A 20,762-nucleotide genomic window follows, 5' to 3' on the forward strand; every position below is an offset into this window, starting at 1 on the left:
TTTATAATAACAGGATGGCAGCTTTATAATAACAGGATGGCAGCTTTATAATAACAGGATGGCAGCTTTATAATAACAGGATGGCAGCTTTATAATAACAGGATGGCAGCTTTATAATAACAGGATGGCAGCTTTATAATAACAGGATGGCAGCTTTATGATAACAGGATGGCAGCTTTATAATAACAGGATGGCAGCTTTATAATAACAGGATGGCAGCTTTATGATAACAGGATGGCAGCTTTATAATAACAGGATGGCAGCTTTAGAATAACAGGATGGCAGCTTTATGATAACAGGATGGCAGCTTTATGATAACAGGATGGCAGCTTTATGATAACAGGATGGCAGCTTTAGAATAACAGGATGGCAGCTTTATGATAACAGGATGGCAGCTTTATGATAACAGGATGGCAGCTTTATGATAACAGGATGGCAGCTTTAGAATAACAGGATGGCAGCTTTATATTAACAGGATGGCAGCTTTAGAATAACAGGATGGCAGCTTTAGAATAACAGGATGGCAGCTTTAGAATAACAGGATGGCAGCTTTAGAATAACAGGATGGCAGCTTTATAATAACAGGATGGCAGTTTTATAATAACAGGATGGCAGCTTTAGAATAACAGGATGGCAGCTTTATAATAACAGGATGGCAGCTTTAGAATAACAGGATGGCAGCTTTAGAATAACAGGATGGCAGCTTTAGAATAACAGGATGGCAGCTTTATAATAACAGGATGGCAGCTTTATAATAACAGGATGGCAGCTTTAGAATAACAGGATGGCAGCTTTAGAATAACAGGATGGCAGCTTTATAATAACAGGATGGCAGCTTTATAATAACAGGATGGCAGCTTTATGATAACAGGATGGCAGCTTTATAATAACAGGATGGCAGCTTTATAATAACAGGATGGCAGCTTTATGATAACAGGATGGCAGCTTTATAATAACAGGATGGCAGCTTTAGAATAACAGGATGGCTGCGTTATGATAACAGGATGGCAGCTTTATGATAACAGGATGGCAGCTTTATGATAACAGGATGGCAGCTTTAGAATAACAGGATGGCAGCTTTATGATAACAGGATGGCAGCTTTATGATAACAGGATGGCAGCTTTATGATAACAGGATGGCAGCTTTAGAATAACAGGATGGCAGCTTTATATTAACAGGATGGCAGCTTTAGAATAACAGGATGGCAGCTTTAGAATAACAGGATGGCAGCTTTAGAATAACAGGATGGCAGCTTTAGAATAACAGGATGGCAGCTTTATAATAACAGGATGGCAGCTTTTAGAATAACAGGATGGCAGCTTTAGAATAACAGGATGGCAGCTTTATAATAACAGGATGGCAGCTTTATAATAACAGGATGGCAGCTTTAGAATAACAGGATGGCAGCTTTAGAATAACAGGATGGCAGCTTTAGAATAACAGGATGGCAGCTTTATAATAACAGGATGGCAGCTTTAGAATAACAGGATGGCAGCTTTAGAATAACAGGATGGCAGCTTTATAATAACAGGATGGCAGCTTTATAATAACAGGATGGCAGCTTTAGAATAACAGGATGGCAGCTTTAGAATAACAGGATGGCAGCTTTAGAATAAGAATGATAAATCTCAGCTGATTATTGTCTGTTTTCATTTTTCTCTTCTCTGTGGTCTCTGAGGGTTCTCTTTCAGCTTGTCATTCCCAGTCTAACAAAGCGCTGTCAGCTCCTCTCTGTCTTCTGAAGTACCTACCTGTCTCCAGACAGCAGAGAGAAATGGAAGCTGGGCCTCTCTTCTGTTTCTGTCTTCAAAGGAACCGTCTCTCCTGTCTGAGTCAAGGTGCTATCAGCTCAAAGAGAAGGAACATTAGTTATGTCCGACTGGGCTCATCCATTAAGACAGAGGGTTAGGGAATCAAGGAATCCTAATTTCCCCCACATTTCAATATGGCAAAATGTTTACGCTGGGTTTTGAAAATAACAAAATAACTTTAAATTGCAGTTGAAATTGCAGTGAGGACTACTGGTCTAAAAAACAAATGTAAACGCAATTGTAGATTTGCAATAGAGGAGAAAATAAGATGCAACCTTTAATATTGTGGCAACGTTTTCTATGCCCATGAATGAAGAAATGATGAAATTCCAACAATTTCACAAATACAGTACATATTTTTACAGTATGATTATTTTTAATCTCCCCAGTCAGCCATAACGGAGTTGGAGTCAGATGGAGTGAGAAGGAAATGTAGATGAGGGTATAGAGGAGGTTCTCAGGGTAGTTTAGGGAAGACTATAGAGGAGGCAGGCAGTGTAGAGAAGGGAGGGTAGAGGGGGGTGTAGAGAAGGGAGGGTAGAGAAGGGAGGGTAGAGGGGGGGTAGAGAAGGGAGGGTAGAGGGGGGTGTAGAGAAGGGAGGGTAGAGGGGGTGTAGAGAAGGGAGGGAAGGAGGGTAGAGGGGGGTGTAGAGAAGGGAGGGTAGAGGGGGTGTAGAGAAGGGAGGGTAGAGGGGGTGTAGAGAAGGGGAGGGTAGAGGGGGTGTAGAGAAGGGAGGGTAGAGGGGGGTGTAGAGAAGGGAGGGTAGAGGGGGGTGTAGAGAAGGGAGGGTAGAGGGGGGTGTAGAGAAGGGAGGGTAGAGGGGGGTGTAGAGAAGGGAGGGTAGAGGGGGTGTAGAGAAGGGAGGGTAGAGGGGGTGTAGAGAAGGGAGGGTAGAGGGGGTGTAGAGAAGGGAGGGTAGAGGGGGGTGTAGAGAAGGGAGGGTAGAGGGGGTGTAGAGAAGGGAGGGTAGAGGGGGTGTAGAGAAGGGAGGGTAGAGGGGGGTGTAGAGAAGGGAGGGTAGAGGGGGTGTAGAGAAGGGAGGGTAGGAGGGGGTGTAGAGAAGGGAGGGTAGAGGGGGGTGTAGAGAAGGGAGGGTAGAGGGGGTGTAGAGAAGGGAGGGTAGAGGGGGGTGTAGAGAAGGGAGGGTAGAGGGGGGTGTAGAGAAGGGAGGGTAGAGGGGGGTGTAGAGAAGGGAGGGTAGAGGGGGGGGTAGAGAAGGGAGGGTAGAGGGGGTGTAGAGAAGGGAGGGTAGAGGGGGGTGTAGAGAAGGGAGGGTAGAGGGGGTGTAGAGAAGGGAGGGTAGAGGGGGGTGTAGAGAAGGGAGGGTAGAGGGGGGGTGTAGAGAAGGGAGGGTAGAGGGGGGTGTAGAGAAGGGAGGAGGGGGTAGAGGGGGGTGTAGAGAAGGGAGGGTAGAGGGGGTGTAGAGAAGGGAGGGTAGAGGGGGGTGTAGAGAAGGGAGGGTAGAGGGGGTGTAGAGAAGGGAGGGTAGAGAAGGGAGGGTAGAGGGGGTGTAGAGAAGGGAGGGTAGAGGGGGTGTAGAGAAGGGAGGGTGAGAAGGGAGGGTAGAGGGGGTGTAGAGAAGGGAGGGTAGAGGGGGTGTAGAGAAGGGAGGGTAGAGGGGGGTGTAGAGAAGGGAGGGTAGAGGGAGAGAAGGGAGGGTAGAGGGGGTGTAGAGAAGGGAGGGTAGAGGGGGGTGTAGAGAAGGGAGGGTAGAGGGGGTGTAGAGAAGGGAGGGTAGAGGGGGTGTAGAGAAGGGAGGGTAGAGGGGGTGTAGAGAAGGAGGGTAGAGGGGGTGTAGAGAAGGGAGGGTAGAGGGGGTGTAGAGAAGGGAGGGTAGAGGGGGGTGTAGAGAAGGGAGGGTAGAGGGGGTGTAGAGAAGGGAGGGTAGAGGGGGGTGTAGAGAAGGGAGGGTAGAGGGGGTGTAGAGAAGGGAGGGTAGAGGGGGTGTAGAGAAGGGAGGGTAGAGGAGGGTGGGGGTGTAGAGAAGGGAGGGTAGAGGGGGTGTAGAGAAGGGGTAGAGGGAGGGTAGAGGGGGTGTAGAGAAGGGAGGAGGGAGGTAGAGGGGGTGTAGAGGGGAGGGTAGAGAAGGGAGGGTAGAGGGGGTGTAGAGAAGGGAGGGTAGAGGGGGTGTAGGAGAAGGGAGGGTGGAGAAGGGAGGGTAGAGGGGGTGGAGAGAAGGGAGGGTAGAGGGGAGAGAAGGAGGGTAGAGGGGGGTGTAGAGAAGGGAGGGTAGAGGGGGGTGTAGAGAAGGGAGGGTAGAGGGGGTGTAGAGAAGGGAGGGTAGAGGGGGCTGTAGAGAAGGGAGGGTAGAGGGGGGTGTAGAGAAGGGAGGGTAGAGGGGGGGTAGAGAAGGGAGGGTAGAGGGGGGTGTAGAGAAGGGAGGGAGAAGGGAGGGTAGAGGGGGTGTAGAGAAGGGAGGGTAGAGGGGGGTGTAGAGAAGGGAGGGTAGAGGGGGGTGTAGAGAAGGGAGGGTAGAGGGGGGTGTAGAGAAGGGAGGGTAGAGGGGGGGGTGTAGAGAAGGGAGGGTAGAGGGGGGTGTAGAGAAGGGAGGGGAGAGGGGGGTGTAGAGAAGGGAGGGTAGAGGGGGGTGTAGAGAAGGGAGGGTAGAGGGGGGTGTAGAGAAGGGAGGGTAGAGGGGGTGTAGAGAAGGGAGGGTAGAGGGGGTGTAGAGAAGGGAGGGTAGAGGGGGTGTAGAGAAGGGAGGGTAGAGGGGGTGTAGAGAAGGGAGGGTAGAGGGGGTGTAGAGAAGGGAGGGTAGAGAGGGGGGGTGTAGGAGAAGGGAGGGTAGAGGGGGGTGTAGAGAGAAGGAGGGTAGAGGGGGGTGTAGAGAAGGGAGGGTAGAGGGGGGTGTAGAGAAGGGAGGGTAGAGGGGGGTGTAGAGAAGGGGAGGGGAGAGGGGGGGGTAGAGAAGGGAGGGTAGAGGGGGGTGTAGAGAAGGGAGGGTAGAGGGGGGTGTAGAGAAGGGAGGGTAGAGGGGGTGTAGAGAAGGGAGGGTAGAGGGGGGTGTAGAGAAGGGAGGGTAGAGGGGGGTGTAGAGAAGGGAGGGTAGAGGGGGGGGTGTAGAGAAGGGAGGGTAGAGGGGGTGTAGAGAAGGGAGGGTAGAGGGGGGTGTAGAGAAGGGAGGGTAGAGGGGGTGTAGAGAAGGGAGGGTGGAGGAGGGGTGTAGAGAAGGGAGGGTAGAGGGGGGGTAGGTAGAAGGGAGGTAGAGGGGGGTGTAGAGAAGGGAGGGTAGAGGGGGTGTAGAGAAGGGAGGGTAGAGGGGGGTGTAGAGAAGGGAGGGTAGAGGGGGGGGTAGAGAAGGGAGGGTAGAGGGGGGTGTAGAGAAGGGAGGGTAGAGGGGGGTGTAGGGAAGGGAGGGTAGAGAAGGGAGGGTAGAGGGGGGTGTAGAGAAGGGAGGGTAGAGGGGGGTGTAGAGAAGGGAGGGTAGAGGGGGGTGTAGAGAAGGGAGGGTAGAGGGGAGGGTAGAGAGGGGGTGTAGAGAAGGGAGGGTAGAGAAGGGAGGGTAGAGGGGGGTGTAGAGAAGGGAGGGTAGAGGGGGTGTAGAGAAGGGAGGGTAGAGGGGGCTGTAGAGAAGGGAGGGTAGAGGGTGTAGAGAAGGGAGGGTAGAGGGGGGTGTAGAGAAGGGAGGGTAGAGGGGGTAGAGAAGGGAGGGTAGAGAAGGGAGGGTAGAGGGGGGTGTAGAGAAGGGAGGGTAGAGGGGGGGTGTAGAGAAGGGAGGGTAGAGGGAGGGTAGAGAAGGAGGGTAAAGGGGGGTGTAGAGAAGGGAGGGTAGAGGGGGGTGTAGAGAAGGGAGGGTAGAGGGGGGTGTAGAGAAGGGAGGGTAGAGGGGGGTGTAGAGAAGGGAGGGTAGAGGGGGAGAAGGGAGGGTAGAGGGGGGTAGAGAAGGGAGGGTAGAGGGGGGTGTAGAGAAGGGAGGGTAGAGGGGGGTGTAGAGAAGGGAGGGTAGAGGGGGGTGTAGAGAAGGGAGGGTAGAGGGGGGTGTAGAGAAGGGAGGGTAGAGGGGGGTGTAGAGAAGGGAGGGTAGAGGGGGTGTAGAGAAGGGAGGGTAGAGGGGGGTGTAGAGAAGGGAGGGTAGAGGGGGGGTAGAGAAGGGAGGGTAGAGGGGGGTGTAGAGAAGGAGGGTAGAGGGGGGTGGTAGAGAAGGGAGGGTAGAGGGGGTGTAGAGAAGGGAGGGTAGAGGGGGGTGTAGAGAAGGGAGGGTAGAGGGGGGTGTAGAGAAGGGAGGGGGTGAGAGAAGGGAGGGTAGAGGGGTGTAGAGAAGGGAGGGTAGAGGGGGTGTAGAGAAGGGAGGGTAGAGGGGGGTGTAGAGAAGGGAGGGTAGAGGGGGTGTAGAGAAGGGAGGGTAGAGGGGGTGTAGAGAAGGGAGGGTAGAGGGGGATGTAGAGAAGGGAGGGTAGAGGGAGGGTGAGAGAAGGGAGTAGGGGGTGTAGAGAAGGGAGGGTAGAGGTGGGGTGTAGAGAAGGGAGGGTAGAGGTGGGTGTAGAGAAGGGAGGGTAGAGGGGGGGTAGAGAAGGGAGGGTAGAGGGGGTGTAGAGAAGGGAGGGTAGAGGGGGTGTAGAGAAGGGAGGGTAGAGGGGGGTGTAGAGAAGGGAGGGTAGAGGGGGGTGTAGAGAAGGGAGGGTAGAGAAGGGAGGGTAGAGGGGGTGTAGAGAAGGGAGGGTAGAGGGGGGTAGAGAAGGGAGGGTAGAGGGGGGTGTAGAGAAGGGAGGGTAGAGAAGGGAGGGTAGAGGGGGTGTAGGAGAAGGGAGGGTAGAGGGGGGTGTAGAGAAGGGAGGGTAGAGGGGGTGTAGAGAAGGGAGGGTAGAGGGGGGTGTAGAGAAGGGAGGGTAGAGAAGGGAGGGTAGAGGGGGTGTAGAGAAGGGAGGGTAGAGGGGGGTGTAGAGAAGGGAGGGTAGAGGGGGTGTAGAGAAGGGAGGGTAGAGAAGGGAGGGTAGAGGGGGCGTAGAGAAGGGAGGGTAGAGGGGGGGTAGAGAAGGGAGGGTAGAGGGGGGTGTAGAGAAGGGAGGGTAGAGGGGGTGTAGAGAAGGGAGGGTAGAGGGGGTGTAGAGAAGGGAGGGTAGAGGGGGGCTGTAGAGAAGGGAGGGTAGAGGGAGGGTAGAGGGGGGTGTAGAGAAGGGAGGGTAGAGGGGGGTGTAGAGAAGGGAGGGTAGAGGGGGGTGTAGAGAAGGGAGGGTAGAGGGGGTGTAGAGAAGGGAGGGTAGAGGGGGTGTAGAGAAGGGAGGGTAGAGGGGGTGTAGAGAAGGGAGGGTAGAGGGGGCTGTAGAGAAGGGAGGGTAGAGGGAGGTAGAGGGGGTGTAGAGAAGGGAGGGTAGAGGGGGGGTGTAGAGAAGGGAGGGTAGAGGGGGTGTAGAGAAGGGAGGGTAGAGGGGGTGTAGAGAAGGGAGGGTAGAGAAGGGAGGGTAGAGGGGGGTGTAGAGAAGGGAGGGTAGAGGGGGGTGCAGAGAAGGGAGGGTAGAGGGGGAGTAGAGAAGGGAGGGTAGAGGGGGGTGTAGAGAAGGGAGGGTAGAGGGGGAGTAGAGAAGGGAGGGTAGAGGGGGGTGTAGAGAAGGGAGGGTAGAGGGGGGTGTAGAGAAGGGAGGGTAGAGGGGGGTGTAGAGAAGGGAGGGTAGAGAAGGGAGGGTAGAGGGGGGTGTAGAGAAGGGAGGGTAGAGGGAGGATAGAGGGGGTGTAGAGAAGGGGAGGGTAGAGGGGGTGTAGAGAAGGGAGGGTAGAGGGGGGTGTAGAGAAGGGAGGGTAGAGGGGGGTGTAGAGAAGGGAGGGTAGAGGGGGGTGTAGAGAAGGGAGGGTAGAGGGGGGTGTAGAGAAGGGAGGGTAGAGGGGGTGTAGAGAAGGGAGGGTAGAGGGGGTGTAGAGAAGGGAGGGTAGAGGGGGGTGTAGAGAAGGGAGGGTAGAGGGGGGTGTAGAGAAGGGAGGGTAGAGAAGGGAGGGTAGAGGGGGGTGTAGAGAAGGGAGGGTAGAGGGGGGGTGTAGGGAAGGGAGGGTAGAGGGGGTATGTAGAGAAGGGAGGGTAGAGGGGATGTAGAGAAGGGAGGGTAGAGGGGGTGTAGGGAAGGGAGGGTAGAGGGGATGTAGAGAAGGGAGGGTAGAGGGGGTGTAGAGAAGGGAGGGTAGAGGGGGGTGTAGAGAAGGGAGGGTAGAGGGGGGTAGAGAAGGGAGGGTAGAGGGGGTGTAGAGAAGGGAGGGTAGAGGGGGGTGAAGGGAGGGTAGAGGGGGTGTAGAGAAGGGAGGGGAGAGGGGGCGTAGGGAAGGGAGGGTAGAGGGGGTGTAGAGAAGGGAGGGTAGAGGGGGTGTAGAGAAGGGAGGGTAGAGGGGGTGTAGAGAAGGGAGGGTAGAGGGGATGTAGAGAAGAGAAGGTCCTGGGCTGTGTAAAGGGATTATGGGAGTATGGAAGGGAGGGTAGAGGGGGTGTGTAGGGCAGGGAGGGTAGAGGGGGTGTAGAGAAGGGAGGGTAGAGGGGGTGTGTAGGGAAGGGAGGGTAGAGGGGGCTGTAGAGAAGGGAGGGTAGAGGGGGATGTAGGGAAGGGAGGGTAGAGGGGGTGTAGAGAAGGGAGGGTAGAGGGGGGTGTAGAGAAGGGAGGGTAGAGGGGGTGTAGAGAAGGGAGGGTAGAGGGGGGTGTAGAGAAGGGAGGGTAGAGGGGGTGTGTAGGGAAGGGAGGGTAGAGGGGGCTGTAGAGAAGGGAGGGTAGAGGGGGATGTAGGGAAGGGAGGGTAGAGGGGGGTGTAGAGAAGGGAGGGTAGAGGGGGGTGTAGAGAAGGGAGGGTAGAGGGGGTGTAGAGAAGGGAGGATAGAGGGGGTGTAGAGAAGGGAGGGTAGAGGGGGTGTGTAGGGAAGGGAGGGTAGAGGGGGGTGTAGAGAAGGGAGGGTAGAGGGGGTGTAGAGAAGGGAGGGTAGAGGGGGGTGTAGAGAAGGGAGGGTAGAGGGGGGTGTAGAGAAGGGAGGGTAGAGGGGGTGTAGAGAAGGGAGGGTAGAGGGGGGTGTAGAGAAGGGAGGGTAGAGGGGGTGTGTAGGGAAGGGAGGGTAGAGGGGGGTGTAGAGAAGGGAGGGTAGAGGGGGTGTGTAGGGAAGGGAGGGTAGAGGGGGGGGTGTAGAGAAGGGAGGATAGAGGGGGGTGTAGAGAAGGGAGGGTAGAGGGGGGTGTAGGGAAGGGAGGGTAGAGGGGGGTGTAGAGAAGGGAGGGTAGAGGGGGTGTAGAGAAGGGAGGGTAGAGGGGGTATGTAGGGCAGGGAGGGTAGAGGGGGTGTAGAGAAGGGAGGGTAGAGGGGGTGTGTAGGGAAGGGAGGGTAGAGGGGGCTGTAGAGAAGGGAGGGTAGAGGGGGATGTAGGGAAGGGAGGGTAGAGGGGGGGGTGTAGAGAAGGGAGGGTAGAGGGGGGGTGTAGAGAAGGGAGGGTAGAGGGGGGTGTAGAGAAGGGAGGATAGAGGGGGGTGTAGAGAAGGGAGGGTAGAGGGGGTGTAGAGAAGGGAGGGTAGAGGGGATGTAGAGAAGGGAGGGTAGAGGGGGTGTGTAGGGAAGGGAGGGTCCTGGGCTGTGTAAAGGGATTATGGGAGTATGGAAGGGAGGGTAGAGGGGATGTAGAGAAGGGAGGGTAGAGGGGGTGTAGAGAAGGGAGGGTAGAGGGGGTGTAGAGAAGGGAGGGTAGAGGGGGTGTAGAGAAGGGAGGGTAGAGGGGATGTAGAGAAGGGAGGGTAGAGGGGGTGTAGAGAAGGGAGGGTAGAGGGGATGTAGAGAAGGGAGGGTCCTGGGATGTGTAAAGGGATTATGGGAGTGATGATGCGATGAAAGATAACACCTGCAGGAAAGTGAAGTGTGCACAGCGCCGTGCACGGCTCGGCTGTCAGATCTGTCAGGAGCTGAGATAACAACACAAGTATTCTCCTTCCTTCCTTGATTACCTGACGTCTCTCCACCTCTCCTCTCCATCACTCCATCTCTCCACCTCTCCTCTCCATCACTCCATCTCTCCACCTCTCCTCTCCATCCCTCCATCTCTCCACCTCTCCTCTCCATCACTCCATCTCTCCACCTCTCCTCTCCATCCCTCCATCTCTCCACCTCTCCTCTCCATCACTCCGTCTCTCCATCACTCCATCTCTCCACCTCTCCTCTCCATCCCTCCATCTCTCCACCTCTCCTATCTCTTCCATCACTCCATCTCTCCACCTCTCCTCTCCATCACTCCGTCTCTCCACCTCTCCTCTCCATCACTCCATCTCTCCACCTCTCCTCTCCATCACTCCATCTCTCCACCTCTCCTCTCCATCCCTCCATCTCTCCACCTCTCCTCTCCATCACTCCATCTCTCCACCTCTCCTCTCCATCCCTCCATCTCTCCACCTCTCCTCTCCATCACTCCGTCTCTCCATCACTCCATCTCTCCACCTCTCCTCTCCATCCCTCCATCTCTCCACCTCTCCTATCTCTTCCATCACTCCATCTCTCCACCTCTCCACCTCTCCTCTCCATCACTCCATCTCTCCACCTCTCCTCTCCATCACTCCATCTCTCCACCTCTCCTCTCCATCCCTCCATCTCTCCACCTCTCCTCTCCATCACTCCATCTCTCCACCTCTCCATCTCTCCACCTCTCCTCTCCATCACTCCGTCTCTCCACCTCTCCTCTCCATCACTCCGTCTCTCCACCTCTCCTCTCCATCACTCCATCTCTCCACCTCTCCTCTCCATCACTCCATCTCTCCACCTCTCCTCTCCATCCCTCCATCTCTCCACCTCTCCTCTCCATCACTCCATCTCTCCACCTCTCCTCTCCATCCCTCCATCTCTCCACCTCTCCTCTCCATCACTCCGTCTCTCCATCACTCCATCTCTCCACCTCTCCTCTCCATCCCTCCATCTCTCCACCTCTCCTCTCCATCCCTCCGTCTCTCCACCTCTCCTCTCCATCACTCCGTCTCTCCACCTCTCCTCTCCATCACTCTGTCTCTCCACCTCTCCTCTCCATCACTCCATCTCTCCACCTCTCCTCTCCATCCCTCCATCCCTCCACCTCTCCTATCTCTTCCATCCCTCCATCTCCATCCCTCGAGACATGGCTCGTTGTAACCATCGTTAGCATGTAGCAGAATACATCAGCATGTTATGGCCATCTGGCCCTAAACCCACACCTCTGGCCCTAAACCCAGACCTCTGGCCCTAAACCCACACCTCTGGCCCTAAACCCAGACCTCTGGCCCTAAACCCACACCTCTGGCCCTAAACCCACACCTCTAACCCTAAACCCACACCTCTGGCCCTAAACCCACACCTCTGGCCCTAAACCCACACCTCTAACCCTAAACCCACACCTCTAACCCTAAACCCACACCTCTGGCCCTAAACCCACACCTCTGGCCCTAAACCCACACCTCTGGCCCTAAACCCACACCTCTGGCCCTAAACCCACACCTCTGGCCCTAAACCCAGACCTCTGGCCCTAAACCCACACCTCTAACCCTAAACCCACACCTCTGGCCCTAAACCCACACCTCTGGCCCTAAACCCAGACCTCTGGCCCTAAACCCAGGCCAAACCCACACCTCAACCTAAACCCACACCTCTGGCCCAAAACAAACTAAACCCACACCTCTGGCCCTAAACCCACACCTCTAACCCTAAACCCACACCTCTGGCCCTAAACCCACACCTCTGGCCCTAAACCCACACCTCTGGCCCTAAACCCAGACCTCTGGCCCTAAACCCAGACCTCTGGCCCTAAACCCAGACCTCTAATCCTAAACCCACACCTCTGGCCCTCACTACCTCTGGCCCTAAACCCAGACCTCTGGCCCTAAACCCACACCTCTGGCCCTAAACCCACACCTCTGGCCCTAAACCCACACCTCTGGCCCTAAACCCACACCTCTGGCCCTAAACTACCCTGCTAGCACACAGCTAGCACGCACACCACTACTAACCTGCTAGAACACAGCTAGCACACAGCTAGCACGCACACCACTACTAACCTGCTAGAACACAGCTAGCACACAGCTAGCACGTACACCACTAGTACCACGCTTAGCACACAGCTAGCATGCACATCACTAGTACCCTGCTAGCACACAGCTAGCACGCACACCACTAGTACCCTGCTAGCACACAGCTAGCACACAGCTAGCACGCACACCACTACTAACCTGCTAGAACACAGCTAGCACACAGCTAGCACGCACACCACTACTAACCTGCTAGAACACAGCTAGCACACAGCTAGCACGTACACCACTAGTACCACGCTAGCACACAGCTAGCATGCACATCACTAGTACCCTGCTAGCACACAGCTAGCACGCACACCACTAGTACCCTGCTAGCACACAGCTAGCACACAGCTAGCACGCACACCACTACTAACCTGCTAGAACACAGCTAGCACACAGCTAGCACGCACACCACTACTAACCTGCTAGAACACAGCTAGCACACAGCTAGCACGCACACCACTAGTACCACGCTAGCACACAGCTAGCATGCACATCACTAGTACCCTGCTAGCACACAGCTAGCACGCACACCACTAGTACCCTGCTAGCACACAGCTAGCATGCACATCACTAGTACCCTGCTAGCACACAGCTAGCACACAGCTAGCACGGACACCACTAGTACCCTGCCAGCACACAGCTAGCACGCACACCACTAGTACCCTGCTAGCACACAGCTAGCACAAACACCACTAGTACCCTGCTAGCACACAGCTAGCATGCACATCACTAGTACCCTGCTAGCACACAGCTAGCACACAGCTAGCACGGACACCACTAGTACCCTGCCAGCACACAGCTAGCACGCACACCACTAGTACCCTGCTAGCACACAGCTAGCACAAACACCACTAGTACCCTGCTAGCACACAGCTAGCATGCACATCACTAGTACCCTGCTAGCACACAGCTAGCACACAGCTAGCACGGACACCACTAGTACCTGTAGCCTATAACTGTAGCCTATAGCAGGGATGGAACACTGTGTTCGCCAGAGCTGTAGCCTACAGCAGGGACGGAAGACTGTGTTCCCCAGAGCTGTATCCTATAGAAGGGATGGAACACTGTGTTCCCCAGAGCTGTAGCCTATAGCAGGGACGGAAGACTGTGTTCCCCAGAGCTGTATCCTATAGAAGGGATTGGAGACTGTATTCCCCAGAGCTGTATCCTATAGCACCACTAATACCTGCTGTTACACCACTAATACCTACTGTTACACCACTAATACCTACTGTTACACAACTAATACCTACTGTTACACCACTAATACCTACTGTTACACCACTAATACCTACTGTTACACTACTAATACCTACTGTTACACCACTAATATATTACACCACTAATACCTACTGTTACACCACTAATACCTACTGTTACATCACTAATACCTACTGTTACACCACTAATACCTACTGTTACACCACTAATACCTACTGTTACACTACTAATACCTACTGTTACACCACTAATACCTACTGTTACACCACTAATACCTACTGTTACACCACTAATACCTACTGTTACACCACTAATACCTACTGTTACACCACTAATACCTACTGTTACACATCTAATACCTACCGTTACACCACTAATACCTACTGTTACACTACTAATGTATTACACCACTAATACCTACTGTTACACCACTAATACCTACTGTTACACCACTAATACCTACTGTTACACCACTAATACCTACTGTTACACCACTAATACCTACTATTAATACCACTAATATATTACACAACAAATACCTACTGTTACACTACTAATGTAATACACCACTAATACCCACACCCACACCCCTGGACCTAAACCCAGACCTCTGGCCCTAAACCCAGACCTCTGGCCCTAAACCCAGACCTCTGGCCCTAAACCCAGACCTCTGGCCCTCACTACCTCTGGCCCTCACTACCTCTGGCCCTCACTACCTCTGGCCCTCGCTACCTCTGGCCCTCGCTACCTCTGGCCCTCGCTACCTCTGGCCCTCGCTACCTCTGGCCCTCGCTACCTCTGGCCCTAAACCCAGACCTCTGGCCCTCACTACCTCTGGCCCTAAACCCAGACCTCTGGCCCTCACTACCTCTGGCCCTAAATCCAGAACTCTGGCCTTCCCTACCCCTGGCCCTAAACCCACACCCACACCCCTGGACCTAAACCCACACCTCTGGCCCTAAACCCAGACCTCTGGCCCTCACTACCTCTGGCCCTCACTACCTCTGGCCCTCGCTACCTCTGGCCCTCGCTACCTCTGGCCCTCGCTACCTCTGGCCCTCACTACCTCTGGCCCTAAACCCAGACCTCTGGCCCTCACTACCTCTGGCCCTCACTACCTCTGGCCCTCGCTACCTCTGGCCCTCACTACCTCTGGCCCTAAACCCAGACCTCTGGCCCTCACTACCTCTGGCCCTCGCTACCTCTGGCCCTCGCTACCTCTGGCCCTCGCTACCTCTGGCCCTCGCTACCTCTGGCCCTCGCTACCTCTGGCCCTCGCTACCTCTGGCCCTCGCTACCTCTGGCCCTCACTACCTCTGGCCCTCGCTACCTCTGGCCCTCGCTACCTCTGGCCCTCGCTACCTCTGGCCCTAAACCCCGACCTCTGGCCCTCACTACCTCTGGCCCTCGCTACCTCTGGCCCTCGCTACCTCTGGCCCTCACTACCTCTGGCCCTCGCTACCTCTGGCCCTCGCTACCTCTGGCCCTCGCTACCTCTGGCCCTCGCTAACTCTGGCCCTAAACCCAGACCTCTGGCCCTCGCTACCTCTGGCCCTCGCTACCTCTGGCCCTCACTACCTCTGGCCCTCACTACCTCTGGCCCTCGCTACCTCTGGCCCTCGCTACCTCTGGCCCTCACTACCTCTGGCCCTCGCTACCTCTGGCCCTCGCTACCTCTGGCCCTCGCTACCTCTGGCCCAAAATCCACACCCACACCCCTGGACCTAAACCCACACCTCTGGCCCTAAACCCAGACCTCTGGCCCTAAACCCACACCTCTGGCCCTAAACCCAGACCTCTGGCCCTAAACCCAGACCTCTGGCCCTCGCTACCTCTGGCCCTCGCTACCTCTGGCCCTCGCTACCTCTGGCCCTCGCTACCTCTGGCCCTCGCTACCTCTGGCCCTCGCTACCTCTGGCCCTCACTACCTCTAGCCCTCGCTACCTCTGGCCCTCGCTACCTCTGGCCCTCACTACCTCTGGCCCTAAACCCAGACCTCTGGCCCTCACTACCTCTGGCCCTCACTACCTCTGGCCCTCACTACCTCTAGCCCTCGCTACCTCTGGCCCTCGCTACCTCTGGCCCTCACTACCTCTGGCCCTAAACCCAGACCTCTGGCCCTCACTACCTCTGGCCCTCACTACCTCTGGCCCTCACTACCTCTGGCCCTCACTACCTCTGGCCCTCACTACCTCTGGCCCTCACTACCTCTGGCCCTCACTACCTCTAGCCCTCGCTACCTCTAGCCCTCGCTACCTCTGGCCTTCCCTACCCCTGGCCCTAAACCCAGACCTCTGGCCCTAAACCCACACCTCTGGACCTAAACCCAGACCTCTGGCCCTAAACCCACACCTCTGGACCTAAACCCAGACCTCTGGCCCTAAACCCAGACCTCTGGCCCTAAACCCAGACCTCTGGCCCTAAACCCAGACCTCTGGCCCTCACTACCTCTAGCCCTAAACCCAGACCTCTGGCCCTCGCTACCTCTGGCCCTCGCTACTTCTGGCCCTCACTACCTCTGGCCCTCACTACCTCTGGCCCTCACTACCTCTGGCCCTCACTACCTCTGGCCTCGGCTACCTCTGGCCCTCACTACCTCTGGGCCTTGCCTACTCTGGCCCTCGCTACCTCTGGGCCCTCACTAACTCTGGCCTTCACTACCTCTGGCCCTCACTACCTCTGGGCCTTGCTACCTCTGGCCCTCACTACCTCTGGCCGTCGCTACCTCTGGCCCTCGCTACCTCTGGTCCTCGCTACCTCTGGCCCTCGCTACCTCTGGCCCTAAACCCCGACCTCTGGCCCTCACTACCTCTGGCCCTCACTACCTCTGGCCCTCGCTACCTCTGGCCCTCACTACCTCTGGCCCTCACTACCTCTGGTCCTCGCTACCTCTGGCCCTAAACCCCGACCTCTGGCCCTCACTACCTCTGGCCCTCGCTACCTCTGGCCCTCGCTACCTCTGGCCCTCGCTACCTCTGGCCCTCACTACCTCTGGCCCTCGCTACCTCTGGCCCTCACTACCTCTGGCCCTCACTACCTCTGGCCCTCACTACCTCTGGCCCTCGCTACCTCTGGCCCTCGCTACCTCTGGCCCTCGCTACCTCTGGCCCTAAACCCCGACCTCTGGCCCTCACTACCTCTGGCCCTCACTACCTCTGGCCCTCGCTACCTCTGGCCCTCGCTACCTCTGGCCCTCGCTACCTCTGGCCCTCGCTACCTCTGGCCCTAAACCCAGACCTCTGGCCCTCACTACCTCTGGCCCTCGCTACCTCTGGCCCTCACTACCTCTGGCCCTCACTACCTCTGGCCCTCGCTACCTCTGGCCCTCGCTACCTCTGGCCCTCACTACCTCTGGCCCTCGCTACCTCTGGCCCTCGCTACCTCTGGCCCTCGCTACCTCTGGCCCAAAATCCACACCCACACCCCTGGACCTAAACCCACACCTCTGGCCCTAAACCCAGACCTCTGGCCCTAAACCCACACCTCTGGCCCTAAACCCAGACCTCTGGCCCTAAACCCAGACCTCTGGCCCTCACTACCTCTAGCCCTCGCTACCTCTGGCCCTCGCTACCTCTGGCCCTCACTACCTCTGGCCCTCACTACCTCTGGCCCTAAACCCAGACCTCTGGCCCTCACTACCTCTAGCCCTCGCTACCTCTGGCCTTCCCTACCCCTGGCCCTAAACCCACACCCACACCCCTGGACCTAAACCCAGACCTCTGGCCCTAAACCCACACCTCTGGCCCTAAACCCAGACCTCTGGCCCTAAACCCAGACCTCTGGCCCTCACTACCTCTAGCCCTAAACCCAGACCTCTGGCCCTCGCTACCTCTGGCCCTCGCTACTTCTGGCCCTCACTACCTCTGGCCTTCACTAACTCTGGCCCTCACTACCTCTGGCCCTCACTACCTCTGGCCCTCACTACCTCTGGCCCTCACTACCTCTGGCCCTCACTACCTCTGGCCCTCACTACCTCTGGGCCTTGCTACCTCTGGCCCTCGCTACCTCTGGCCCTCACTAACTCTGGCCTTCACTACCTCTGGGCCTCGCTACCTCTGGGCCTTGCTACCTCTGGCCCTCACTACCTCTGGCCCTCGCTACCTCTGGTCCTCGCTACCTCTGGCCCTCGCTACCTCTGGCCCTAAACCCCGACCTCTGGCCCTCACTACCTCTGGCCCTCACTACCTCTGGCCCTCACTACCTCTGGCCCTCACTACCTCTGGCCCTCACTACCTCTGGCCCTCACTACCTCTGGTCCTCGCTACCTCTGGTCCTCGCTACCTCTGGTCCTCGCTACCTCTGGCCCCAAACCCCGACCTCTGGCCCTCACTACCTCTGGCCCTCACTACCTCTGGCCCTCGCTACCTCTGGCCCTCGCTACCTCTGGCCCTCGCTACCTCCTGGCCCTCGCTACCTCTGGCCCTCGCTACCTCTGGCCCTCGCTACCTCTGGCCACCCTGGCCGCTACCTCTGGCCCTCGCTACCTCTGGCCCTCGCTACCTCTGGCCCTAAACCCAGACCACTGGCCCTAAACCCAGACCTCTGCCCCTAAACCCACACCTCTGGCCCTAAACCCACACCTCTGGCCCTAAACCCACACCTCTGGCCCTCACTACCTCTGGCCCTAAACCCAGACCTCTGGCCCTAAACCCAGACCTCTTGCCCTAAACCCACACCTCTGGCCCTAAACCCAGACCTCTGGCCCCTAAAAACCCAGACCTCTGGCCTAAACCCAGACCTCTGACCCTAAAACCAGACCTCTGGCCCTCACTACCTCTGGCCCTAAACCCAGACCTCTGGCCCTCACTACCTCTGGCCTCGCACTCTGTCCCTCCTACCTCTGGCCCTCCAGGCCCCACTACCTGGCCCTAAACCCACACCTCTGGCCCTAAACCCAGACCTCTGGCCCTAAACCCAGACCTCTGGCCCTCACTACCTCTAGCCCTAAACCCAGACCTCTGGCCCTCGCTACCTCTGGCCCTCGCTACTTCTGGCCCTCACTACCTCTGGCCTTCACTAACTCTGGCCCTCACTACCTCTGGCCCTCACTACCTCTGGCCCTCACTACCTCTGGCCCTCACTACCTCTGGCCCTCACTACCTCTGGCCCTCACTACCTCTGGGCCTTGCTACCTCTGGCCCTCGCTACCTCTGGCCCTCACTAACTCTGGCCTTCACTACCTCTGGCCCTCACTACCTCTGGGCCTTGCTACCTCTGGCCCTCACTACCTCTGGCCCTCGCTACCTCTGGTCCTCGCTACCTCTGGCCCTCGCTACCTCTGGCCCTAAACCCCGACCTCTGGCCCTCACTACCTCTGGCCCTCACTACCTCTGGCCCTCACTACCTCTGGCCCTCACTACCTCTGGCCCTCACTACCTCTGGCCCTCACTACCTCTGGTCCTCGCTACCTCTGGTCCTCGCTACCTCTGGTCCTCGCTACCTCTGACCCTAAACCCCGACCTCTGGCCCTCACTACCTCTGGCCCTCGCTACCTCTGGCCCTCGCTACCTCTGGCCCTCGCTACCTCTGGCCCTCGCTACCTCTGGCCCTCGCTACCTCTGGCCCTCGCTACCTCTGGCCCTCGCTACCTCTGGCCCTCGCTACCTCTGGCCCTCGCTACCTCTGGCCCTCGCTACCTCTGGCCCTCGCTACCTCTGGCCCTAAACCCAGACCACTGGCCCTAAACCCAGACCTCTGCCCCTAAACCCACACCTCTGGCCCTAAACCCACACCTCTGGCCCTAAACCAACACCTCTGGCCCTCACTACCTCTGGCCCTAAACCCAGACCTCTGGCCCTAAACCCAGACCTCTTGCCCTAAACCCACACCTCTGGCCCTAAACCCAGACCTCTGGCCCTAAACCCAGACCTCTGGCCCTAAACCCAGACCTCTGACCCTAAAACCAGACCTCTGGCCCTCACTACCTCTGGCCCTAAACCCAGACCTCTGGCCCTCACTACCTCTGGCCCTCGCTACCTCTGTCCCTCACTACCTCTGGCCCTCACTACCTCTGGCCCTCGCTACCTCTGGCCCTCGCTACCTCTGGCCCTCGCTACCTCTGGCCCTAAACCCAGACCTCTGGCCCTCACTACCTCTGGCCCTCACTACCTCTGGCCCTCGCTACCTCTGGCCCTCACTACCTCTGGCCATCACTAACTCTGGCCCTCACTACCTCTGGCCCTCGCTAACTCTGGCCCTCACTACCTCTGGCCCTAAACCCAGACCTCTGGCCCTCGCTACCCCTGGCCCTCGCTACCTCTGGCCCTCACTACCTCTGGCTCTCACTACCTCTGGCCCTCACTACCCCTGGCCCTCACTACTTCTGGCCCTCGCTACCTCTGGCCCTCACTACCCCTGGCCCTCACTACCTCTGGCTCTCACTACCTCTGGCCCTAAACCCAGACCTCTGGCCCTAAACCCACACCTCTGGCCCTAAACCCACACCTCTGGCCCTAAACCCACACATCTGGCCCTAAACCCCGACCTCTGGCCCTCACTACCTCTGGCCCTCGCTACCTCTGGCCCTCGCTACCTCTGGCCCTCACTACCTCTGGCCCTCACTACCTCTGGGCCCTCACTACCTCTGGCCCTCGCTGCCTCTGGCCTCGCTACCTCTGGCCTCGCTACCTCTGGCCCTCGCTACCTCTGGCCCTCGCTACCTCGGCCTCGCTACCTCTGGCCCTCGCTACCTCTGGCCGCTAAACCAGACCACCGGCCCTAAACCCAGACCTCTGCCCCCTAAACCCACACCTCTGGCCCTAAACCCACACCTCTGGCCCTAAACCCACACCTCTGGCCCTCACTACCTCTGGCCCTAAACCCAGACCTCTGGCCCTAAACCCAGACCTCTTGCCCTAAACCCACACCTCTGGCCCTAAACCCAGACCTCTGGCCCTAAACCCACACCTCTGGCCCTAAACCCACACCTCTGGCCCTAAACCCAGACCTCTGACCCTAAACCCAGACCTCTGGCCCTCACTACCTCTGGCCCTAAACCCAGACCTCTGGCCCTCACTACCTCTGGCCCTCGCTACCTCTGGCCCTCGCTACCTCTGGCCCTCGCTACCTCTGGCCCTCACTACCTCTGGCCATCACTAACTCTGGCCCTCACTACCTCTGGCCCTAAACCCAGACCTCTGGCCCTCGCTACCCCTGGCCCTCGCTACCTCTGGCCCTCACTACCTCTGGCTCGCACTACCTCTAGCCCTCACTACCCCTGGCCCTCACTACTTCTGGCCCTCGCTACCTCTGGCCCTCACTACCCCTGGCCCTCACTACCTCTGGCTCTCACTACCTCTGGCCCTAAACCCAGACCTCTGGCCCTAAACCCAGACCTCTTGCCCTAAACCCACACCTCTGGCCCTAAACCCAGACCTCTGGCCCTAAACCCAGACCTCTGGCCCTAAACCCAGACCTCTGACCCTAAACCCAGACATCTGGCCCTCACTACCTCTGACCCTAAACCCAGACCTCTGGCCCTCACTACCTCTGGCCCTCGCTACCTCTGGCCCTCGCTACCTCTGGCCCTCGCTACTTCTGGCCCTCACTACCTCTGGCCATCACTAACTCTGGCCCTCACTACCTCTGGCCCTAAACCCAGACCTCTGGCCCTCGCTACCCCTGGCCCTCGCTACCTCTGGCCCTCACTACCTCTGGCTCTCACTACCTCTGGCCCTCACTACCTCTGGCCCTCACTACTTCTGGCCCTCGCTACCTCTGGCCCTCTCTACCCCTGGCCCTCACTACCTCTG

General features: G+C 57.6%; 1 protein-coding gene across 1 annotated transcript in view; it reads left to right on the forward strand.

The window, feature by feature from the left end:
• LOC121558978 (neurexophilin-2-like) overlaps nucleotides 1-20,762 on the forward strand; it is a 95,071-nt gene that overhangs the window by 43,552 nt on the left and 30,757 nt on the right. The gene's annotated exons all lie outside the window — the stretch shown is intronic.

The sequence above is a fragment of the Coregonus clupeaformis genome, chromosome 23 (assembly GCF_020615455.1).
Source record: "Coregonus clupeaformis isolate EN_2021a chromosome 23, ASM2061545v1, whole genome shotgun sequence".
NCBI lineage: Eukaryota > Metazoa > Chordata > Actinopteri > Salmoniformes > Salmonidae > Coregonus > Coregonus clupeaformis.